Source organism: Artibeus jamaicensis, unplaced genomic scaffold (genome assembly GCF_021234435.1).
Source record: "Artibeus jamaicensis isolate MK-2021 breed Jamaican fruit bat unplaced genomic scaffold, CSHL_Jam_final scaffold_286, whole genome shotgun sequence".
Lineage (NCBI taxonomy): Eukaryota > Metazoa > Chordata > Mammalia > Chiroptera > Phyllostomidae > Artibeus > Artibeus jamaicensis.
In genome coordinates this window covers 1,941,209-1,967,630 of record NW_026522034.1, presented here as the reverse complement: position 1 = coordinate 1,967,630, position 26,422 = coordinate 1,941,209, and the positions used below count along the sequence as shown (strand labels likewise).

Sequence of the window (26,422 nt, the reverse complement as noted above, 5' to 3'; positions counted from 1 at the left end):
TATATCTGCAGTATTTAATTTTTATTTCAATAACTTATAATGAAGATTAAGCCCAAGCTCTTTTAAATGATTTTCTTTTAATTTATAAGGTTTTGGTCTTTCTGTGACCCAAAATATGTGCTATATTAAGATATTAGAGCAATATTTCTCTTCTGCCTACTTATATCTGTATGTTGTACAATTTTTAGATTATTGATGGAAAGTGGTCAATCTCTGTTTAATGTTCCTTCTGTAGTAAATGAGCCTCTTCATCACTTATACTACTACAACCTCGTTATTTGCTTAGTGATATCATACTGATAGGAAATTGGATGATTTAATGGAAGCCTATAGAATATATCATTAGAAAAGGAAATTCGATGAAAACAAATTACTTATAGATTGCCTCGATTTTTTTTTTTTTTCAGTCTAGTAAGAACTACAACTACTTTTGTTAGTGGAAAAATGGCACCAGAATGTTACTGATGATTGGACCTTGGTTCAGCAACTTTGATACTTGAGTTCTGGCCAGGAAAGAATTCAGATCTAAGACTTAAATATAAGCAGAAGTTTATTTAGAAAGTTAAAGGGGTAGGAGAAGTAAGCCATAGAAGAAATGAGCCAGCTGCATGGGCTCAGAAAACAAGCTACATTGACAAAAGGAGGGCCCTTGCAATGTAGGACAAAGAAAGCAAGGATACATGTACTTGGGGAAAGAGAAGGGGAAAGGTTCGGCTTACTTCAGCAAGAGTGCATGCTGGGAGAGAAGGAGATTGGAAAAGGCACAAGTATGCAGGGGAGTGGGGTGTGTGGATAGAGGCATGGTGTGTGTGGGGGGAGAGGACCTCTCCAAGTCATTTGTCTTGAGGGCGTTTATCTACTTTCTAAAGGTGGGGACCCTAAGGTTGGTTTCAGGGAAGATCTCAATAGAATATTCATTAGTTTTCTAGGTGTTTCCTTTCAGGGTCTGTTCTCTACTGACTGTTCTGTGCCAGGGCAGGGGGTCGATAGTTACTTCAGCTAGTCCTGAGGCCTAGATGTTATCTTATCTGTAGTTTGACTTAACCTCTGTCTCTGTGGTCAATAGACCTGAGGCTTTGTTTCAAAATACTAAAAGTATTTGATGAAAGTTAGGACCTCATGTCCTGAGGACTTAGTACTTAAGGGAGTAGTTGTGCAAACACTTGTATGGGAGTCCTGTAAAGCTATTTTCTGTTCTCTTCATTCCTCCTCTATGGGGTCTACCATATGACTAGGGACATGCCTAGAAGGAACAGTCAGGGGGTGGCTAGGTAAAGTCAGGGGAGAGTCCAAACGCCACGACTAGTGATATGAAAGGTCAGGAGGTCTAAACCTCATGAACAGCTATATGCTAGGGGAGAAAGGTTACTCTGGGCACAAATTCCTTGTTTTCCCAGTTTTGCTAGTAGGCACTCTTGTTAGGCACCTTGGGCTTTTCACCCTGGTGACCTTTCGTACCTGGCCTATAGTCCTTGCTCTGTTCACACCTGTCTAACTGCCTACTCTTCTCTGAGCTGCATCAGAAGCATCTGAACTACTTTTTTTTTCTTTTTAAGCATGCACTTATGCAGCTCTGTCTTGCAGCCTTTCAAGGCCAAGCAAGTTCACAAGGGATTCTGGCAGACAGAAGAAAATTCACGGAACCATAGGGATGTCTGACATGCCTTTATTCTGGGGTGGGGTGATCCACGTACACTGCAAGCCACATATTGCACCGTGGGAAGTCCCAACTTCCTAGTATATTAAATTCATACAAAGCTGGCAGGGTAGCAAGACAATACATAACAGTGTGATTCTGCACATGCTCAAGGTTATGTGAATACTGCTATCATAGTTGCCCAGACATCCAGGTGAGAAAGCCTGACTTCATTTTCCCTACAAGCTCCTAAACCAAAGACGTGAAATTCAAGGAAGGAAAGGGCTGTAAAGTTGTTTAGTTTATGCCTTTTTGATGCTACATTTACTAGTGTCCAAAAGTGAATGGTCAACACAAAGGCTGTGAACAACTTAAAAATAAAGATGTTTGGGTGCCAGCTCAGATCCACTGGTTTAGGATCTGTGGAGATGTAACCCGTACAACTGTATTTTGAAAAAGATCACAAATTGTGACAGGCAGTATAGGGTGAGAACTGCTGACATTTAGGAAACTTTAAAAGAAGCCTAGACTCTGGAGTTAGATCAGAGTCCAGATCTGCCAAGATCTAGGTGTATGAATCTGGACCTAGGCTTATGACTAAATTACTTAATCTCTCTGAACTTCAATTTTCTTGTTTATGAAGTAGGAATAGTAATACTTTATAAGGTATTTTAGGGGATCAAAGTGGGAAATAGAAAGAAAGTGCTCGATATCCACTTTGTTATCCTGCTGACGTGGAGTTCCTCAGTTTTCATCTTGAGTTATGAAGAGTGAGGTTTTTCTCACAGTAACTCTGTATGCATCCAAAAGGGTATTTATGCAGAATTTTCTCCAGCTATCTTTTAATTATGTTACTGGCAGTATTTAGCTAGAAAGGGGGGGTCAAGGGATCAAGACATGGAGTTTAGTAAACTGGGAATCATAATAAGCCTGCTTGCTAGCCAAGAAGCTACAGCTTCACACCTCAGAGGATTGCAGCATCATATTCCACCAAGGAGACTAACACCCCTCGTTTCCCAACTCCTGTACCCAATTACCAGGTGGGAGCAGGGGAAGGCAGGTACCTGCGTAAACAGAAGTCAAAATGGCATAGGGGGAGGTAAGTTGCTGGACCAGAGATACCTGTCAGTCTAGCCTAGGGAAAGAAGCAATTGGTTGGGAAGTAGACCCACCCAAGAGCATTCAGAAAGTTGGGGAAATTGATTGGTCATATTGAGAAAGCCCCACAGCCAAGCTAATATAATAATCCCAGAGGAACAAAGAATCGATCAATCTCTCTCTCTCTCTCTCTTTCTCTCCCCACCCCCGTGACCCACTCTCATCCCGTGCATTTGCATGTCCTTTTTCCATGGCTGTGTGGTCCTAACAGCCAAATGGCTCGTGGCCCTGCAACTCTACGTGGGCTCCAGGAGGGAGCTTTAAATGGAAACACACTAGGCTAGCTGGATGCTGGACTGAACTGGACTTTTGTATGGAGCAGAAACTCTGGGCAGTGGCATTTATCATGGCTCTACTGAAGATAAGTTTGGACTTTTTTTTTGGTCAGATGGAAGGAGATGGAACATTGGGAATTCAGGAGGGGAACCGTTTTAATTGTTCATCATCAGTAAACCATACCACAGAGCTACTTCTTCCTGTGTGGGTAAATTTGTTTATTAGAAACTGTTAAGAGCCCCTCTTATACCTATAACAGATGGTGTTTCACTGGTAACAATTAGACAGATTTACCTTGGGCTTTAAACTTTCTTCCAAGTTTGTATTTAGGCTACTTAGAAAATAATTGTAAAGAAAATAAGTAGCATCTTGATTTTCAATTTCCTCGCATCCTCTGGAGTCACCAGTTATTTCTGGTTCCAATGTTATCCATTGTCTTATTTTAAACAAAGGTATATTGGTATATTAAGAACTTGGGACATAAACTTGTTAGTTACAAAACCGCGGAACAATTTTTTTGTCAATGAATGGGGATGCCTAATTCTTTGTATTGGCAGCTCATCATATGCTTATATGGTTGATCTCTGTGAATTTGTAAATGATAATAATAAAGATTTCTTTTGAAACATCTCAGGTCAACTTAACTGACAATGTAGTGGTGAAAAACTAAAAGAGAGAGGCGAAGAGATACTGTTCTGTTCCTGGTCATTGAGATCTTTCTGTCTGCATAATATTACTGACACAATTAAAAGAAAGTATTGACTTCTCTTTTTTTCTTTGTTAAGGATTGATCAGATACTCAGAACGTAATGCTAAGCATGAATAGTTAATGTGCATGAACTTTGCCAAGCCTTCAACAAGGCTATGGCTGGCTGTTTTCTCTCATGAAACGTACAGTCACCACGCCTTCCCAGTGAAGGGCCTCTTCCTTTTTTGCTCGATTGTTTTCATCTATATAGAAAGCAGTAAATGTATTAAATGTTTCCAATTTAAACATTGCAAGAGCTGGAGATTATATAACATCATACTAGTTGTAGCCTTTCTACCGCTTTTGTTTCTAAGATTACTTTTTCTATTATATCTAGTTATTTGCTTTGGTGGGGTGGGGGAATGGTAAGCCTCTGCTGAGATTGTACCACTCCATATTTCTGGACCATATAGGAAAATGTAATACCACAACTGTTTTTAGACAAGGAAATTCAGAAATGACAGATGAGGATATAAGTAGACAAAAATCATTTTTACTACCTTATACTTCAGAGATCTTTGACTTTCAGAAGTTGGAATCTTGGCATTATAGTTTACCTGAACAACCATTCTAGTATAACACCAGTCAGTGAAACATGTTAAGTGTCTACTATGTATAGGCTAAGTGTGAACATACAAAGGAAGTAGACTGTTTCAAAGAATAATGTAGTTGGGGGAATATCCAGAGGACCTATACAAGCAATTACAAGGTAACATTCACATACCAAATTCTTAACAGAGGCAATGTAGTATAATGCTTGAGAGTAAAACTTCAGAACTGGGTTGCCTAGGTTGAAATCCTAACTCCTCTACTACTAACTGTATGACCCTGGGTAAGTTATCTCAAAGTGCTTCTCATATTTTCTCATTAATAAAGTAGAGACGATCATTGATTTTAAGTGTGAAGGGTTTTGAAACCCCAGCTAAGAAATTTGAGTTTGATATGCTGGGAAATAGGGAGTCACTATAAATTTTGAACAGGCAAGTTACATGATGAAATTAATTGAAGAACATTATTTTAGTGACTATATGAATAGGGTGGGTGGGTTTAGAGACAGACACCAGTTGCGAGGTTGGCAGACATCTAAATGTGAAAGGTACAAGTGTGGAAGTTGAAATAGATGGGCAAGACCAAAAATCATCACAGAGAAAAATATTACCCAGATTTCACAATAGAGTGAATGTGTGTTTCTGAACAGCCCTCTCCTGACAATTGGCATTAATTCAGCAGAATCTTAGAAAATGCTGGTATAGCAGCTCAGTAGAAATTTCTCGTGAGTGCTGTCAGAAGTTATAAGTCCTGGGAAGTCCAGCTGGTAATATGTGCATTCACTTACAGCTTCCTGTCCCCTTTATAAACTACTGGACTACAGGGAATATTGGATTATCCCTGTTGGAAGTATCTCTATAGGACATGCTTACTGAACTGAAAGCCTTTGTTTAGAACTAATTGGACCTTTCTAAAACAGCATTTTTTTAGAGCTTACTCAAATTAGGCAGACTAACCATCTGTAAATCAGACAAATCAGTTCTTTTTTTAAAGCAATTATGCTGAAGGAGAAAAGAAGCAAAAAAGGAAGACACCATCAGACAGAACACTGTATTAGTAAAAACTATACAATTAAGAAGAATTTATTGTAATTTGAATGTCGAATTGCATCACTATTACTTTCCTGCATTATAATATTAGCTAGGTGACACCAATTTCTTTCTATCCTTTCTGTTGTAGGATACAAAAATGTTTTTTGTATAGGATTTTAAAGTAGAAGAGTCTACAGTGAGAAACCAGACAGTGTCACAATATCTTGGATTGAATTTATTTTTTCTTTGGTTAGAAAGATTTTTGAAGGTAAAGTAGAAAAATGATGTACAACCTATTTTTTAAAGTGTTTTAAGTTAAGATTTTGACTCAGATACTTTATTATAACTGATACAGAATAACCCTGGAAAAATAAAAGAGGCACTCAAATTGGTTTGAGGAAATTCTCTTAAAATACATTTTTATAAAAATTTTATTTATTGATTAGAGAGAGAGAGAGAGACATCAATTTATTGTTCCACTTATTTATTTATTTACTGGTTGGTTTCCTATATGTGCCCTGAGTGGGGATTAAACCTGCAACCTTGGCCTGTTGGGACAACTCTCTAGCCAACCAAGCTGCCTAGCTAGAGCCAATAAATAAGTTTTTTTAAAAAATCTTTCAAATGAGGCTGTTTTCCCTTTAAAATTAACTCATTGTTATCTTTTCAGGTTCTTAGAGCAGATTGTTTTTAACTGTTTGTCAAAGGAGGGATTCCATCCATAATTTTATGTTTTAGTTTATGTAACAAGTCAGTGGTAGTAACTTTATTTTATCATCAATCAGTTACCTAATGGATTTAATTAAGTATTCCATCTATAATCAAATGTATTGCCACTCTTCCCACTACTTAGTGGTTTGGGTAGTGGGTAGCTCTGTAAGAAAAGTAGTATATTTTTACAAGGTCTTTTTTCTTGACATGAGTTTATACATACTTTAGCCATAGTATTAGAGACCACTACCGATACGGAAAATTGCATTTTGGGGGGTGGGTAATGTCCATATTGCCTGCTACTATATTAAATCATAGTGAAACCTTGAATTTGGGTGAAGACAGCTTTTGCTTATAAGCGTATTTAATCTCTACAGATTATATGTGGGCCCTTTGGCCTTGATCTGCCTAATGTAAAACTGATTAGGCTTGTGCTCTTGTTTTCTGTTTAGATATGAGTATTAGCTGAAAGGTGAGAGATGAAATTAAGTTATTGCCAGGTAGGATTGAAACAGTGGAATAATGACTTCACAATTGGCTGCAAAAGCACACTTAACTAGTGAAGCAAAAGCTACTATTCACAATTTTCAGAATTAATCAAATGGTGGACAGGATTAAAAATATCTTTTTTTCTAGAAGCATTATTCACTGTAGGCTAATTTCTAATTCTTTAGACCACTTTTGAGCATTATTTAGTCAGTATTTATTATAGTTATAGTTAAAGTCATTGTTTCCCAAGCTTTTATAAACATACTAATTGGTTTTTAACTTCTGTTATCATTTGTCTTATTAGAATCTGGATAAAATTAACTGTAGCAAGACAGTGCTCAATACTACTTAAGCCTCATATTAGATTCTTTAAACTACCTGTATAGTATTTATAAATATGACTATTCACATTCCAGTAAAACTGGAAAACTAAAATTTGCCATACCAACAAATTTGCTCCATATTGATGTAACTATACAAAATTTTGTATGTAACATGTGGACTTTAGTATAGTAGAATTTGCCCTTTATAAACTAGCTTACAAATAACCTATTTAGTGTTGTGCCAACAGACCACCTCCCATAGCTTTTTACTATGTAAACAGATGACTCCTCTCCTTAAGACTAGGTGGAAAACTTCAAAGCTTTGACCTAGAAAAAACATTAACAGAATTATCAAATTCTAAAGTTTCAGCAGATGTTAACAGCAGAAATAGGTTATGGGCAACTCTTACTTAAGTCTTTTACCTAAGTAAATACTATAGGAAGTAATAGTGTTAACCAAAAGAACACACAGGTCTCTCATTAAACTTTGTTTTAATGGGTGTCATAATTCTGTGACACATTTTTGGTTAAGCTGTTACCTTAAAAAGTACTAATATTAAAAACTAATAACTTAAAATCTGCCACTCACACATAAAAAAATGCTCTGCAAAACATTCTCATTTCCTTCTGAGGGTTTTACAATGCATTGTAATCATTAATAAATATTTTACTATTAAATGGCCAATTGAGACAAGCAGTTCTGAAACCGGTCTTCCATCACTGGTTAAGACCCGGGTGGTAGGTATTGGGGATAATGTTCATTTAGCCTTCTGAACTTTTCTGGGCATATTACAGAACAGAGGAGCTGAGGACAGTGTGCTACTGCCAAAAGGACCCCTACTGGGTTCGATTGTCCATCACCAATAGGAAAGACATCTCTCAATGCCAGAGATTTGTGAGGAGGAAAGGAAATGTTTATTTAATGCTATACAGACTTAAAGTAGTGACCTGATATCTTCATTAAAATATCAAAGACCTTTAGGATACCCACAGATGCCCACAGTGCTTCCTTTTCCCCCTGCCCTAATTCAGGGTACCGCAACTCAGGAAAAGAAGCAAACGTCTGGGATCCAGGCTCCTGGCACCATCAGCTGTGTCGCTGTCCAGGCAGGATCTCTAATTAATCCAGTCATGTGGCACCTTCTCATGGTCTACTAGCAAGAGTTCTTTGTATCTATTTTCCAGGCAAAGTCTCTTCTGCTTCCCAGGCCACATGGCCAAAGGGAGCACCCCAAAGTTGCATGGTCCTCTTCTACCAAAGCTGCAGGGGTCTGCACTCTGGCCAAAACCTCATGGTTCTTTCTTCCACCAAAGCTGCGGGGTGGGGGGGTGTCGCCACTCTGCCAAATCCAACTGGCGATTCTCTTCTAAAGCCGCATGGTGGTTCCCCCTACTAAAGCTGCATGGGTCCCCACTCTGGCAAAGTCTCATGGCTGTCTCTTTTTACATGGCTGCCATGTCTGTGTTTAAATTCCTGCGCCAGTCTTCCTCTGTACCCCCATTTCTGACTCCTCCTACAATCAGTTACACCTGCCAGCATTTCTGTATGATTCCAAGTTTACTGGGCTGCCATCCTGAGTCTGGGCAGGGGTGGCCCTATGTCATGGAACCAGTCTTCTCCAAACTCCCCCGCAGGCCCTGTAACTTGGGGGACCTGCCCCCCCAGTTACATCTGAGTGACTTCCATCCCCCTGGCTCTAAGCATGGCCACAGCTGTTTAACATATCTAAGTGACCAGCCAAAGGCTATAGATATGTTAAATAACCATGCCTTGAATTAGCTGCAAGGCTGTGGCTGTTCAAAACAGCCCTGCATGTTCCTGCTCCATGTATCCCTTCCCCCAACTCACACCTGAGAGGGAAGGGGTGAAGACATCTTATATGTCTCTCCAATATTTCCTAGACACCTTGAGTTCTGGACCCCATTCCAAATCCCTTTTTGCCACCCACCCCACCCCCCTTTGCTACACCCTGTTTCAGGCAGACTTAGTGACTTTGCCAGTTCCAGCTACCTTTTTGTTCATTGCTTTGATGACACCCACAGCAACTATCTGTCTCATGTCACCAACAGCAGAAGGGACCAGAGGAAGATAGAGAAGCTCTCAACACACACGGGCTTGCCAGGAACCATATCAACAATGGTGGCATCACAAGATTTCAAAAACTTTGACCTGTCTTCCAGTTTTTTACAGAATGACTATCATTCTTCTCCTTTACTTCAGCAAAGTTGCAAGCAATATGTATGAGCTGTGTGACAATCCAACATAGGAATGTATCCAGCACTGATTTGGCTTGGATGGTTCAGGACAGTTACCTGAGCTGTGAATCCAGTTGCTTCCATTGGTGGGTCATTTTCGCTGTCATCGGCCACATTGTCATGATGAAGATCTTTAACAGACACATTCTTGACAGTGAAGCCCACATTGTCCCCAGGAAGAGCTTCACTCAGAGCTTCATAGTGCATTTCAGCAGGCTTTACTTTACTTGTAATGTTGACTGGAGCAAAGGTGACCACCACACAGGGTTTGAGAACAACAGTCTTTAATTTTGCCCACAGAGACATTACCAGTACCACCAATTGTGTTAGATATCCTGGGGTAGGAAGGTGGGGCAGACACAGGGACTTGGCATTTGGATGAGTTGGTAGTAGCATGCAATCTGGAGCCTCAAGCAACATGGTTCCACTGTCATTGCCATCTTTACAGGTGACTTTTCATCCCTTGAAACCAAGGCATATCAGTGCTTTGCTCCAGCATGTTGTCACCATTCCAACCAGAAATTGTCACAAATACTGCTATGTTGGAGTTGTAGCCAATTTTCTTAATGTGGGTGCTAACTTCTTTAACAATTTTCTCACATCTCTTTTGGCTGTAGTGCTGTTTAATGGAATCCATAACACCAACTATCCGTTGTTTCATACCCAGCGTGTAAGCCCAAAGGGCATGCTTACAGGACTTGTCCATTCTTGTTCAAATTCACCAGGACCAGAATCAACAGTCAGGACTGCATTGTTGGCCTGAGATGTGTCTGTCATGTTTTTAATAAAGTCTGCCTCCTAGGGCATTAGTGGATAGTTACTTAATACTTGCCGGTCTTGAATTTTTGCAGGGAGATATCAATGGTGTTGCCACAATTGGTTCAATTTTCGGTTTATCCAAGACCTAGGCATACCTGAAGGAGCCTTTCCCCCGTCTGAACAGCCTCAACAAATTTTTCAATGGTTCTTTTGTTGTTTCTACCACATTTGTAGATCAGATAGCCAGTAGTGGTAGGCTTACATAATCTACATGTCCAGTGATAAAGATATTGATATGAGTCTTTCTTTTCTATTTTGGCATTGATTCAGAGTTGGTTCTCATGATACCTGTGTTCTGGCAAAAAAAAAAAAAATGAACATACTGATCTAACAAACAGATTCAGTCTGTCTGGAATGAAGACTGAGAGACTTCATTTTGTATTTTTCCCCCTTCGAAAGGAATACTTTTATAAATAGCACACTTTAGGTGGTTCCTTTTTTAAAAACAGAAATGATTACCCTCATTTTATTATTTTTTACAGTTACAGTTAACATTCAATACTAATTTATATTAGTTTCAGGTATACAGCATAGTGGTTAGATATAATTTATAAAGTGATACCCCCAGTAAATCTATTAACCCCCTTGACACATAGTTATTAGAGTATATTTTCTATGCCATACTTTATATTTCTATTACTATTCTGTAGCTACTAATTTGCACTTCTTAATCCCTTCACCTTTTTCAATCATTCCACTAACCCTACTTTCATCTAGCAAACAGTCTGTTTTCTGTATCTTTGAGTCTATTTCTCTTTTGCATCTTTATTTACTGGTATTTTGTTCTCTAGATTCCACATATAAGTGAAATCTTATGGGATTTGTCTTTCTCTGACTTACTTATTTCACTTGCATAATACCCTCCAGGTACACATATATTGATATAAATTGTAAGACTTTATTCTTTTTTATGGCCAAGTAATATTTCATTGTGTATAGGTACCAAATCTTCATCTGATTGTCTATTGATGGACACTTAGGTTGCTTCTATATCTTGGCTATTGTATGTAATGCTGCATTGAGTATAGGGGTGGGTGCATATATCTTTTGAAGTAGTGTTTTGGATTTCTTCTGATACTCAGAAGTGGAATTGCTGGGTCGTAGGTAGTTTCATTTTTAATTTTTTAAGGAACCATTATATTGTTTTCCATAGTAGCTGAACCATTTGCGATCTCACCAACAGCCCCTTTTCTCCACATTTTCACAACCATTTCTTTGTTGATTTATTAACAGTAGGCATTCTGAAAGGTGGTAGGTGGTATCTTATTGTGGTTTTAATTTGCATTTCTCTGATTATTACTGACATTACACATCTTTTCATACATCTGTTGGCCATCTGCATGTCCTCTTTGGGGAAATGTCTTCAGGTTTTCTATTCATTTTTAATTAAATTGTTTATATTTTTTGATATTATGTTGTATTAGTTCTTTACAAATTTTGGATATTAACCGTAAGTTTTTGGGGAATATTTTCTCCCAGTTGGTAGGTTGACATTTTGTTTTGTTGATGGTTTTCTCTGCTGTGCAAAAACTTTTTAGTTTGATATACTCTTAATTGTGTTTTTTTTTTTTTCTTTTCTTTCCCTTGCCAAAGTAGATAGGCCAGGAAAAAACATTACTAAGGACAGTGTCAGAGGGTTTACTGTCTATGATCTTTTCTAGGAATTTTATGGTTTTGGGTCTTATATTTAAGTGTTTGAAATATGTTTTTGCATATGGTTAAAGAAAGCAGTCTAGTTTTATGTCTTTGCATTTATCTGTTTTCCCAACACCATTTATTATCTGTCTTTATTCATTCTGTTTTTGCCCATATTGTTAGAGATTAATTGACCATATAGTCATGGGTTTATTTTCTGGCTCTTTATTCTGAACCATTGATCTATTTTTATCTGTTTATGTGTTTGTTTTTATGCCAATACTATGGTGTTTTGATTACTGTAGCCTTTTAGTAAAGTTTGGTATGAGGTATCACAATATCTCTAACTTTGTTTTTCTTTTTCAAGATTGCTGTGACTATTCTGGGTCTTTTGTGGTTCCACATAAAATTTAGGATGATTTGTTCTATTTCTGTGAAAAATGTCATTGGTATTTTGATAGAAAGTCCATTACTATAGATTGTTTTAGAGAATATGGACATTTTAATGATGTTAATTTTTTGCTATTAATGAGCACAGTATATGTTTCCATTTATTTGTTTCTAAGCCTTCCTCAATGTCTTAAGTTTATGAATACAGATCTTTATTTTTCTGGTTAAATTTATTTCTAAATTTATTTTTTTTACACAATTATAAATGGGATTGTTTTCTGAGTTTCTCTTTTGATAATTCATAAAAGGTGAATAAAATGCAACTGATTTCTGAATACTAATTAGTAGCCTGCTTTTTTATTGAATTCACTTATCAGTTTTTATTATTTTTTAGTGGAATCATTAGGGTTCTCTTTATAGTACCATGTCATCTGCAAATACTGACAGTTTTCCTTCTGCTTTTATAATTTGAATGCTTTTTTTTTTTTTTGCTTTTTCTTGTCTGATTGCTGTGTCTAGGACTTACAATATTATGGTGAATGAAATGTTGAAAATGGACTTTTTTTTGTCTTTTTCCTGATCTTAAGAAAGACATTTTGACTTTTCTTCATTCAGAATCTGTTACTTTAGGGTTTGTCACATATGGTGTATATATATATTATTTTTAAAATTATTGTTCAAGTACAGTTGTCTCCATTTTTATGACATCACGCCCCACCACACCCATCCCCACCTCCTACCCTCAAACCTATCCCCTTTGGCTTTGTTCATATGTTCTTTATACGTGTTCCTTGATGGCCCTTTCCCTATTATCCCTCTCTCCCCTCCTCTCTGCTTATGATTAGTTTGTTCTTTATTTCAATGTCCCTGGTTGTATTTTGCTTTCTTGTTTGTTTTGTTTATTAGGTTCCACTTATAGATGAAATCATGTGATATTTGTCCTTCACCGCCTGGCTTACTTCACATAGGATAATGCTTTCCATTTCCATCTGTGCTGTCACAAAGGTTAGGAGCTGCTTCTTTCTTTCTACTGCATAGTACTCCATTGCTTGAATGTTCCACACTTAATTGATCCATTCATTTACTAATGGGCATCTAGGTTGCTTCCAGCACTTGGCTGTTGTAAATTGAGCTACTATGAACATTGACGTGCGTTCTTTTGAATTGGTGTTTCAGGATCCTTAGGTTATAATGCCAACAGTGGTATTGCTGGGTCAAAAGGCAGTTCCATTTTTAGTTTTCTGAGGAAATCCCATGATGTTTTTCACAATGGCTGCACCGTCTTCATTCCCACCAGAAGTGCACTAGAGTTCCCTTTTCTCCACAACCTCTCCAGCACTTGTTTGTTGATTTGTTTATGAAGTCCATTCTGACCGGTGTGAAGTGGTATCTCATTGTGGTTTTTTTCTTTTACTATATTTTATTGATTATGCTATTACAGTTGTCCCATTCCCCCCCCCCCTTTATTCCCCTCTGCCCTAAACCCTACTCTCACCAGCATTGCACACACACACACACACACACACCCCTTAATTCATGTCCATGAGCAGTGTATATAAGTTCTTTGGCTTCTGCCTTCCCTATACTATTCATAACCTCCCCCTGTCTATTTTGCACCTACCATTTATGCTTCTTATTCCTGGTATCTTCTCCTCCATTCACTCTCAGCTGATAACCCTCCATGTGATCTCCATTTCTGTGATTCTCTTCCTGTTGTAGTTGTTCGCTTACATTGTTTTTGTTTTTGTATTTTTTAGGTTCAGTTATTGATAGTTGTGACTTCCTTGTCATTTTAATATTCATAATTTTGATCATCTTCTTTTTCTTAAATAAGTCCCTTTAACATTTCAGATACTAAGGGCTTGGTGATGACAAACTCCTTTAACTTGACCTTATCTGGGAAGCACTTAATCTGCCCTTCCATTCTAAATGATGGCTTTGCTGGATAGAGTAATCTTGGATGTAGGTCCTTTCCTTTCATGACTTAGAATACTTCTTTCCAGCCCCTTCTTGCCTGCAAGATTTCTTTTGACAAATCAGCTGACAACTTTATGGGCACTTCTTTGTAGGTAACTACAAAGCCAAAAAATCTTTAATTTTGGGTAAAGTAGATATGATGTGTGTTGGTGTGTACTTCCCTGAGTCCAGCTTCTTTGAGACTCTTGGAGCTTCCTGGATTTCCTGGAAGTCTGCTTCCTTCACCACATTGGGGAAGTTCCTCTTCATTGTTTGTTCCAATACGTTTCAATTCGTTGTTCTTCCTCTTCTCCTTCTGGCACCCCTATGATTCAGATGTTGGAACATTTAAACTTGCCCCAGAAGTTCCTAAACCTCTCCTCACATTTTTTGAATTCTTATTTCTTCATTCTGTTCTGGTTGAATGTTTATTCCTTCCTTCTGCTCTAAACCGTTAATTCGAGTCCCGATTTCCTTCCCATCACTTTTGGCTCCCTGTATATTTTTCTTTATTTCACTTTTCATAGCCTTCACTTTATCCTCTATTTTGTAACCATACTCAACCATTTCTGTGAGCATCCTGATTATCAGTGTTTTGAACTGTGTATCTGATAGGTTGGCTATGCCTTCATCACTTAGTTGTATTTTTTTCTGGAGCTCTGATCTATTATTTCATTTATGCCACTTTTCTCTCTTGGTGTGCCTGATACGTAGTAAGGGTCAGAAACTTAGGGATTCTCCGGGGCAGGGCAACCCACTTGGCTATGTTTTGGCATTGTATGTGGGGTAGTGGTTGGAGAGGGAACAATGCTGCCTACTTGGCTCTTGGCCAGCTTTCAGTTACTTCCTCCACTACCCACAAGCAAATTGGGCCCGTCTGGTGCTGATTCCCAGGTGGGTGGATTTGTGTAAGTTCTAGGACTCTGTGAGTCTCTGCAACGATCTCTCATGTGAGGCTAGGAGTTTCTCCCTCTGCCACAACCCCCACAGATTTTTTTCAGTCAGAGATTTTGAGGCTTTATTTCCCCACACTGGAACCCTGGTCTGTCTCTCTACTCAGTTCTTCCTCCCAATTTATCAGCACACAAATGCAGGATGGACTGCTGTGACAGTTGATGCCTGGCTGGGTCCTCCAGCCACTGCCCTCTGTGGGTCCTCTATGCGCCGGCTCCCCATCTACACCCCTCCTACTAGTCTGGATGAATGCTTCCTCTTTAACTCCTTGGTAGTTGGACTTCAATACAGTTCAATTTCTTGGCAGCTCTGGTTGTATTTTGTTTTTAAAATTGTTGTCCTTTTGGTTGTGCAAGAAGGGACAATGCATCCACCTATGCCTGCATCTTGACCTGGAGTCTCACTGTGTTTTTAAGTTGCATCTCTCTGATGGCTAGTGATGCTGAGCATTTTTTCATATGTCTTTGGCCTTCTGTATGTCCTCCTTAGAGAAATGTCTGTTCAAGTCCTTTGCCCATTTTTTAATTGGGTTGTTCATCTTCCTGGTGTGGAGTCGTGTTAATTCTATATATATATTTTAGAGATCAAACCATTGTTAGAGGTATCATTTGCAAATATGTTTTTCCATATGGTTGATTGTCTTTTTATTTTATTGCTGTTTTCTTTAGCTATGCAGAAGCTTTTTATTTTGATGAGATTCTGTTTGTTTAATATTTCATTTATGTCCCTTGCTATAGGGGATGTATTGGTGGAAATATTCCTTTGTGGAATATCTGAAATTTTCCTCTCTATGTTCTCCTCTAGGACTTTTTTGGTGTTACAATTTATGTTAGTCTTTTTTCACCTTGAATTTAATTTTATGTATGTTGTAAGTTGGTGGTCGAGTTTGGTTTTTTTTTTCATGTAGCTGTCCAGCTCTCCCAACACCATTTGTTCAAGAGGCTATTTTTATTTCACTTTATGCTCCTCCCCCTTTTGTCAAATATTAATTGACTTCACAGGCTTGGGTTTGTTTCTGGGCTCTCTTTTCTGTTCCATTGGTCTATGTGTATGTTCTTATGCCAGTACCATACTGGTTTGATTACAGTGGCCTTATAATATACTTTGATATCAGCTATTGTGATCTCTCCTACTTTGTTCCTCTTTCTCAAAATTGCCATGCCTATTAGCTGTTTTACAGTTCCATATAAAGATTTTTGAGATATTTGTTCTATATCTGTGAAATATGTCATTGGTATTTTGATAGGGGTTGCATTAAACCCGTAAATTGCTTTGGGTAGTATGGACATTTTCATGATGTTAATTATTCCAGTCCACGAAGATGGTGTGTGCTTCCATAATTTCTTTCTTTAGTGTTGTGTAGTTTACTGAGAACAGGTCTTTTACCACCTTGGTTAGATTTATTCCTAGGTACTTTATACTTTTCTTAATTGCTGTAGCAGATGGGATTATTTTTTCTGATTTGTGTTTGTGATGTCTCATTGTTGGTATATAAAAATTCATTTGATTTTTATATATTGACTTTGAACCCTGGTGTCTTGCCATATTTCTTTATTAGGTCAAGTACTTTTTTGGTGGAGTCTCTAGGGTTTTCTGTGTACACTATCATGTAATCTCCAAACTGTGACAGTTTTACTTTCTTCTTTCCAATTTGGATACTTTTTATTTCTCTTTCTTGTCTGAGCACTGTGGCTGAAACTCCAATACTATATTGAATAGAAGTGGTAAAAGTGGACATCCTTGTCTTGTTTCTACAAGCTTTTAAGTTTTGCCCATTGAGTATGATATTGGCTGTAGGTTTCTCGTATATGGCGTTTATTATGTTGAGGAATGCTCCTTCTATTCCCACTGTATTGAGTGTTTTTATCATAAATGGATGCTGTACCTCATCAAATGCTTTCTCCACATCTGTTGATATGATCATGTGATTTTTGTCTTTCCTTTTGTTTATATGATGTACTATGTTTATTGATTTGCAAATAATGTATCATCCTTGCATCCCTGGGATGTATCCCACTTGATCATGGTGTATGATCTTTTTAATGTATCACTAGATGTGGTTTGCCTATATTTTGTTGAGGATATTAGTGTCTGTGTTCATCAGTGATATTGGCCTTTAGTTTTCTTTCTTTGTTGTGTCTTTTCTGGTTTTCCAGTTAGGATTACACTGGTTTCATAAAAAGAGTTTGGGTGTTTTCCTCCTTCTTGGATTTTTTAGAATAGTCTAAGAAGGATAGGGCTTAGCTCCTCCTTAAAAGTTTTGTAAAATTCTCCTGAAAACCATCTGGTTCCTGGCTTTTATATGCCAGGATTTTCTTCTTTATTCCTTCGATTTCATGCACTGTTATTTTTCTATTCAGTCTTTTTACTTCTTCTTTATTCAGTCTGGGACATTATGTTTTATAGAAATTTGTCCATTTCACCTTGGTTTTCAAATTTCTTGGCATATACTTGTTCCTAGTAATTTATTACAGTCCTTTATATCTCTGTTGTATCAGTTGTAATCTCTCCTCTTTCATTTCTGATTTTGTTTATTTGGGTCCTTTCTCATTTTTTCTTGTTGAGCCCACTTAAAGGCTTGTGGAATTTATTTATCTTTTCAAAGAACCAGCTGCTGATTATTTATCCACTGGATTATTGTTTTAGTCTCTATGTCCTTTAATTCTGCTTCGTATTTGGTTATTTCTTTCCTTCTACTTGCTCTGGGCTTTGTTTCTTGTTGTTGCTGCAGTTCTTGTAAATAAAAGGTTAGGTTGTTTATTTGAAATGTTTCTGTCTTTTTTAGGTAAGCCTATATTGGTATGAATTTTCCTCTCAGTACTGCCTTTGGTGTGTCCCTTTAGTTTTGGACTGTTGTGTGTTCATTTTCATTTGTTTTTAGAAACTTCTGATTCTTTCCTTGATCTCGTTCTTAACCCGTTCATTGTTTAATAGCTAAGTAAGTGGTTTCCATGAATTTGACTATATTTGAGTTTTTCCTTGAGGTTGATTTCTAGTTTCAGTCCCTGTGGTCCGTGAAAATGCTTGATATGATTTCATTTTCTTGAATTTGTTGAGGCTGGTTTTATATCCAATTATCTGGTTTATATTTGAAAATGTTCCATGTGCATTTGAAAAGAATGTGTACTTTGCTTGTTTGGGTCAAAAAGTTCTATACATACTTGTTAAGTACATTTGATCTAGGACATCATTCAATGCCGCAATATCTTTGTTGATTTTTTTGTTTGGAAGATCCATCCATTTTTAACAGTGAGGTTTTAGAATTTCTTGGTATAAGTGTGTTGCTGTCTGTATCTTTCTTGAAGTCCTCCAAGATTTTCCTTATGTGTGTGGGTACTCCTGTGTTGGGTGCATATATGTTTACAATGTTTCTCTCTTCTTTATGGATTCTTCCCCTTGAGTATTATGAAGTGTCCTTCTGTGTCTCTTTTTATGTTTTTTGTTTTGAAGTCTATTTTGTCTAAGTATTGCTACTCAAGCCTGTTTTTTGTTTTGGAGCTTTTTTTGGTCCATTTTCTTGGAATATTTTTTCCAACCCATCCCTTTCAGTCTGTGTAAGTCTTTTTTTTCTGAGGTGGGCCTCTTGTAGACAGCATTTGTCCTGGGCATGTTTTCTTATCCATTCAGCTATGCTTTGTCTTTTGATTGAAGCATTTAATCCATTTACATTTAAGGCCATTATTGAGAGGTATTTATTCATGTGTCCCCTTTGTACCTGTGTTCCCCTGTCTCTCACTCTTTTCCTTCCACTTCTTATAGCAGTCTCTTTAGCATATCTTGCAAATGGTCTTTACTATATTGAGATATATTTTCAATATTCCCACTTTGCTGAGTTTTTTGGATGCTGGATTTTGTTAAATGCTTTTTAAGCATCTATTGAGTTAACCGTATGATTTTTATTTTTTATTTTGCTTTGCTGTTTATGATACTATTGATTTGTGGATATTAAATCAACCTTATATCCCAGGAATAAATCCTAGTTTTTCATGGTATATAATTTTTTTAATGTATTCCTGAATTTAGTTTGTAGTATTTAGTGGAGAGTTTTGACTTTTATATCCATTAGGAATATTGGCCCATTATTTTCTTTGGAATATCTCTGTTTGTTTTTAGAATGAGAGTAATGCTGACCTGATAAAATCAGGTTAGGAGTCTTCCCTTCTCATGACTCATTCTGAAACATTTTGAGGTTAGGTTTTAGTTCTTATTTAAATGTTTAGTAAAATTCTTCTCTGTAGTCATCTGGTCCATGACTTTTATTTGTCGGGAGTTTTTGATTATTTGATTTCATTAGTGGTATTAGTCTATTCAGATTTTCTATTTCTTTTTGACTCACTTGGAAGATTATATATGCCTAGGAACTTATTAGTTTCTTCCGGATTGTTAGTTTGTTGGCATATAATTGCTAATAGTATTATTTTATGTTTTTATGGTGTCAGTTGTAAGTTCTCTTTCAATTCTGCTTTTATTTGGATCCTCTCTTTTTTTTTGGTGGGTGTAAAGGTTCATCTTGTATATCTTTTCAAAGACCCAGCTTTTGGTTTCATGAATACTTTGTATTTTTTAAGACTAATTTGTTTATTTCCACTCTTTATTATTTTCTTCTTCCTACTTACTTTGGACTTTGCTTTTGTTCTGTTTCTAGTTCTTTTAGGTTTAAGGTTAGATTGTTAATTTGAGATCTTTTTTGCTTGCTTCCTTAAGGTAGGCCTATGTTACTATGAGTTTCTTTTTTAGAACTGCTTTAGCTGTGTTCCATAGATTTTGGGTCATTGTGTTTTTATTTTCATTTCCCTCAGGGTATCTTTTTATTTATTCTCTGATCTGTTGTTAACCAACCCATTGATGTTTGGCAGGATATTATTTAGCTTCCATGTGTTCATTTGTTTTTCATTTTCTTTTCTTGTAATTGATTTCTAGTTTCATACCATTGTGGTTGGAGAAGATGCTTTATATAACTTCAGTTATCTTAAATGTATTGAGACTTACTGATTAACCTAACATATGGTCTATTTTGGAAAATGTTACATGGATTTGGAAAATTATGTATATATACTGCGGCTTTGGGGTGAAATGCTCTGAAAATATCCATTAAGGCCATCTGGTATATTGTGTCACTTATTTATTTGTTTGTTTGTTTGTTTGTTTGTTTGTTTTTAGAGAGAGGGGAAGGGAAGGAGAAAGAGTAGGAGAAAAACATCAATGTGTGGTTGCCTCTCATGTGTCCCCCACTGGGGACCTGGCCTGCAACCCAGGCATTTGCCCTGACTGGGAATTGAACTGGTGACCCTTTGCTTCACAGGCCCATGCTCAATCCACTGAGCTATACCAGCCAGGGCTATAGCCTTTGTTTTAATATCTTTTTTTCTGATACTAGTATTGCTATTCAGACCTTTTTCATTTCATTTGCATGAAATATTTTTTCCATCTTTTTACTTTCACTCTGTATCTTTTGACTTGGAATGGATCTCTTACAGATAGCATTTGTGGGTCTTGTTTTATTCCCCATTCAAGCACACTATAATTTTTTATTTGAGCATTTAATTCATTTTTATTTAAAGTGATTATTGATAGGTATGTAGTCTTGTCCTTTTATTATTTTTATGTCTTAATTTCCTTTTTATTTACAAAGACCCATTGGCATTTATTAGTATATTTTTGGTGGTGATGAACTCCTTTTTTGTCTGGGAAACTATTTCTTTTTTAATTTTAAATGATAGCATTGCTGGGAAAGAGAGTAATATTAGTTGTAGGCCCTTACTTTTTATCACTTGGAATATTTCATGCCAGTCTCTTTTGGCCTGCATGTTTGTGTTAAGAAATCAGCTGACATCTTAAGAGAACTCCTTTGTGGTAACTAACTGCTTTTCTATTGCTTCTTTTAAGGTTCTCTGTCTTTAATCTTTGGAATTTTAATCGTGATATGTTTTTGTGGGCCTCTTTGGCTTCATCTTGTTTGGAAAATGTTTGTATGTCCCGGTATAGTATATCTACAGTATAGTATGCATTTAAAAATTAATAGTTAGCATACCAGTCACTGAATATAATGAAAAATGCATCAAAAACTACTTTTCTTAACATCAGGCATTTCATTAGCATGTAGCTGACAATGAAAAACAATTTTTTAAAGATTTTGTTTATTTATTTTTAGAGAGGAAGGAAAAGAGAGAAGGAGGGAAACATCAATGCGTGGTTGCCTCTCGTGAGTCCCCTGCTGGGAACTGGCCTGCAACCCAGGCATGTGCCCTGACTGGGAATCAAACCTCGATCATGTGGTTCACAGGCCCGCGCTCAATCCACTGAGCTATGCCAGCCAGGGCTGAAAAACAATTTTGTGGATTCTTTTCTACTAAAGAAAATTAAATGTTGACATCATGTTTTAAAATTTTTATGTTTCTGTTCAGCTTTATATATATATATATATATATATATATATATATATATATATATATTTTTTTTTTTTTAATACCACTTTACGGGTGATAAATGGGGTCAGAAAGAAACTTTACTTTGGGCAATGGGTACATGATGCTTCATGCAGATGTTGATTTCTTGAGTTGTACACTGAAATCTATATGGTTTGTATAATCTATAATTTGTACACATACAAATTATTTGATTGGGGGGGGGTCACTTAGAGTCAAGACACTTTCCTGAATGACCATTAGAATCCCTGAGATTCAGAAAAAAGGTCAAATTTTAAACTCTTCAACCTTATTTTAAATAAGGAAAGTAATTATATTCTATCCTGATTTTACCTGAATTTTTTAGGTCAAATTTTACCCAAATGGTGGCATTCTCAAGGACACTTTTGTGCCCTTTCTCTTTGTGTAGTACAGCAGAGAATCATCGTGAACAACACAGCTTGTACCTTGAGGAGCATGACATAAAATTAGCATTGTCTGCTAAGCTTGGAAAAGCCAACACTTGTTCAGTTGCTAATCTCAGCAGAGCTTTTGATTCCGCCCAGAACTACTACAGTTTACCACAGTAGTACTTTTATTTGCTTCCAAAGTTTCTCACAAGACAATCATTCTGAAACACAAGCATATAGTTTATATTGGGTTTTTTAACAATTGCTTTTCCTCACTTAATGTTAGCTGATTTTCTTATCTTGGACATAAAATGTTCGCTTAATTAGGTGCTTCATAATAGAGTTTCTTTCCAATAGCATGTTCATTCTGTTGACAGAAGAGACCTGGTTCTTCTTGATGACGAATGTAAAAAATTACATACCAGTAAATCCAAAAGCATGTAATCAGTTTCTTAGTGGCCTGTTCCCATGGAAGAAAACAGTACTGGGTAGAATAGGGGGTAAAAGACAAAGTTTTAGGGCAAAGCAGGGTGACATAAGCAAGAGTGACTGAAGACCAGGGTGGCCAGAGGCCCCGTGGCCCAAGAGCCAAGAGCATGCAGAGCCCCCGAGAGAGAGTGAGTCCTTTGTTCTAAGTACTTATACAGTTGGGATAGGAGGGGAAAGTTACATATTGATTAATGGGTAAATGTGGTGCCAGCTTTCCTGGGGGAATGTGACTACTGAAACTTAGGTAGGTGTGGGGAGTCTCTTAGCCCAAATCCTTATCTTGCTCCAGACCCCATTAGTTCATCTTGTTGTAAAACAAATACGTGACAGGAGGCAGTTAATTAAAATCGAGGCACTGTCCAAAGCTATTCGTGGACTCTTTCTGTAAGCATCAGGGACTCCCTCATAAATAGTGACCGAGGTAGGCAATTAACCAAAGTTGTTTTATGGGCTCTTTCTTTGGGCACTGGGGACCCTCTCCCACATTCAGGTCTTGGAATGAAAGCACAGTTTCAAGGCTTTCTTTCCCAGATAGTGGAAATGCTACATAGAATTTCAAGGACTTCCCTTCTTTCTTGCTAGCATAGTGTTTCTTGTGATGTTGGAACACCTGGCAATATTATCAGACCAGGCTCAGGACTGCTGAGTTAGGATGTGAGACTTGTCTCCTTCCTCCTTCCTGCCTCAGTTTACTATTTATTCTACCTAATTGGTAAAAGGCACTTCCTGGCAACCAGGGTGCTAAATGCTGGCTGGTAAGTGTTGCAATCTCAGAGTTCTATGCTGTCTCCTGCCTCAATTCCAGGATAACCTATTAGCTATATTATATAATTGGGAACTCTCGCTGATGGGGTGGGTTATTCATTTATAAGAAAATATTTTCTAAGTACCCTGATCTTACTATTATATATCCCTACTATCATTTGTCTCACTTCAAAGCTAATTGAAATCAGCCAGCCAATGTTTCAGTATATCTACATACTACCAACCATTTGGCTGCTCATAAATGATGAACACGTTTACTATAAAACCTCTTTAATGCACTACCCTTTCACTTCAAGAGAACAAATCCTTTCTAGGACGCATGTACTCATACTTTAGCATTGGTTTGTTATAGAGGGCTATCATTTGGGTATCCACAGTCATAACAATTTGGTGTAACCTCTCTCAGGTGAATGACCATGTGATACTCAGAATGATCTTTGCCAGACTCATTTGGACTTGCAGTGACAGAGAAGCAGGTTTATGTGTAACTATCAGAGCTAGAATATCTAGACTGCATTGCAGTGAGCAAAGGGTATATGTGACTGTTGTTTTAGTAATTTAGTGCAATATTATCTGATTCAAAAAGTAATAAATATTAGATGTAGTAAAAGATTTAAATATATATTTTTCCTTTATTCATTTTAAAGATTTTATTTATCTTTAGAGGTGAAGGGAAGGAGAGAAGGAGAGAAATATCAATGTATGGTCGCCTCTCGTGTGTCCCTTGCTGGGACCTGGCCTGCAACCCAGGCATGTGCCCTGACTGGGAAAGATTTTTAATATATATTTTCTCAATTAACATTTTTTATTAGTCTTTCAGTCTTTTTATTGGGTTCATGTTCATTGTATTTAGCAAAATTGGGATTATTCTGTATCTAGGTTTTATTCTTTTTAAACCTAGGTATAGTTTGTGAACATTTTTCAATGTCATTAAGTAACCCTCTCCATTTTAATAACTGCATAATATTGTCATAGTGCTATACACTCTTAATTAACCAGTCCCCATATGGGGCATTTAGTGTAAGTTACCTATCATTTCCCTCTAATAAATAACACTGTCCTGATAATTATTGAGTGTAGCATTGCCTTCCTTTAGTATCAAAAGTCATGTAAGTTTTTAATGTGCTTTGTTTGCTTTTACATTTGTTTCCGTGTATGTTTTGGGTATATTTCATGTATGCCTTAATACCCTTGAGACACTTGTACTTTCCCGTACTCTTCTTAGTGGTGTGTAAATTACCCCACAAACTAATAAACAGCTAAGCATGGACAAAAGAGAGTAGAATATCATCTTTAAAGTGCTTAAAGAAAATAAACTGTCAACCTAGAATTTTATACCCACCAAAAATATTGTTCAAGAAAGAAGGCTGTACTTATTATGTTAATTATTTTATAGTACTTACAGATATCAAATCATTACACTGTATACCTGAAACTACTATAATGTTATGCCTATTATACCCAATTAAAAAAAGAATGAAGGCAAAATACATATTTAGATAAAAGAAAACAAAGGAAATTTTCTACCAAAGGACTTGCACTGTAAGAAATGCTGAAGGACGTTTTCAAGCAGGAGATAAATAATTCTAGACGAAAACTTGAATATTAAGTAAAGAATAAAGAACATCGTATATGAGAGCAGACTCAAAAAACCCAGAATTTTCTTATGGAAGAAAGGCCCCTTTTAACACAGACTTCACTGCTATGTGAGTGTTCTAGGAACCCATCTGTGTCAGCATACCAGCTGGTGGTGTTGTGAGAGGCCGCATTCAGCTTCACTGAAAATTTTTTGAGACTCAGTGGGTTTTCCCATTTCATGATATGTGATTTGTGAGTGTATCTGCCCACACACGCTGAGTGTTCAGCAGTTTTTGACCCCAAATGTCATGACCCCTGTTCCCAGTCCTTCCTATTCACCCTATCTTGCCCTGAGTGACTATTTTGGTTTTGTTTCTCTGGATTTAAAAAGTCCACAAAGGGAAACATTTTGCCAGTGTGGAAGAAGTGAAACAAAAAATGGGAGAAGCCCTGAAGGCACCCAAATTGACAAGTTCAAAAATTGTTTTGAGCAGTGGAAAAAAATATCTTGCTATGTATAATGCATCAAATGGAGAGTACTTTGAAGTACTGACTGAAGTTTAAACATGTAAAAATAGATATACATTTTTTAATAAATAAATTCTGTTTTTGTTTTTTTGTTTTTTTTTTCAGGAGGACCTTCCCCCCTTTGTATTGTAAATATCTGGGCAAATGTAAAAGACAGCTCTTACCTTTGCCTTTTTTTCTCTTAATTTTCTTATAGATTGTTTAACTATTGAAAACTAAAATTACATCATTATCTTGTGGGGCTTATGATATATGTTTAGGGCCATACAGGCCTTTAAAATTGCAAACATTTTTTTATGTGATCCATCATTCATTATTAAGTGAACTATGAAAACTTAAGGATATATAGTGTAATCCTTAGGGATAACTACTATAGAAATGCAAGATACAATAGCTGAAAATCCAACCGGAAAGTTAAACTGGAATTCAACAGGAACAAAAGCATAAATACGTATATATGTAATAGCAGTGCTTCATAATACATGAAGCAAAAATTGACAATATAGGCCACACTAGGCAATTTCACAATCATAGTTGATTTTAAATTCTTTTTTCAATTGATGGAACTAGACAAAAAAAAATCTAGCAAACACATAGATTGTCAACCACATAGCCTTAATTAATATTCATAGAGCATTATAGAGCACCATATATTCCACCAAACAGTGGTGGAATAGTCTTTTCAAGTACAGATGGTATGCTTACCAAAATAAACTGCAAGCTGTGCCAAAAATACAAGTCTTCATATGTAGCAAGATTGGAACCATACAGAGCTTATAACCTGACTACAATGCCCTGAGTGACTATTGAATTAGAAAGCAGTAATTATAAGATGATCAGCAAGATGCTTCTAAATGAGCATTGGGTCAATGAAGAAAGTACAACTTGAAAATACTTGAAACTGATAATGAAAATACCACATACTGAAATTTGTAGGGTGCAGCCAAAGTGATACCTAGAGGGAAATGCCTCCATTACCCAAGAAGAAGGATCTCAAATAGGTTATCTAATTGATAAGCTGATTCTACAGTTTTATTGAAATTCAGTGGGACTTGCAGAGCCAAAAAACTGTTGCAAAGAAAGAAAGAAGACTTGCACTATTCAATTTCAGCACTTACTGTACTCTGCAGTGATCAAAACAGCATGGTATAGTATAAAGAGAAACAGATCAATGGAATAGACAGTCTGATACTGGCAAAAGAATAAACACTTAAGCCAATAAACACATAGACAGAGTACATAAATAGAACCATACATATATGATAAATTGATTTTTTCCCCCACAAAAATGCCAGTTTAGTTCAATGGAGGAGAAAC

General features: G+C 36.8%; 1 protein-coding gene, 1 non-coding gene and 1 pseudogene across 3 annotated transcripts in view; 1 reads left to right on the top strand and 2 right to left on the bottom strand.

Moving 5' to 3' along the window:
* The window catches only part of PEAK1 (pseudopodium enriched atypical kinase 1), a 188,419-nt gene that overhangs the window by 37,303 nt on the left and 124,694 nt on the right, over nucleotides 1-26,422 (top strand). The window lies entirely within an intron of this gene.
* On the bottom strand, nucleotides 1,867-1,998 carry LOC119038744 (small nucleolar RNA SNORA13). Its single transcript, XR_005080470.2, has one exon. It is a non-coding gene; the product is annotated as a small nucleolar RNA SNORA13 (small nucleolar RNA).
* Nucleotides 8,897-26,422, bottom strand: part of LOC119038653 (elongation factor 1-alpha 1-like) — a 47,025-nt pseudogene continuing 29,499 nt past the window's right edge.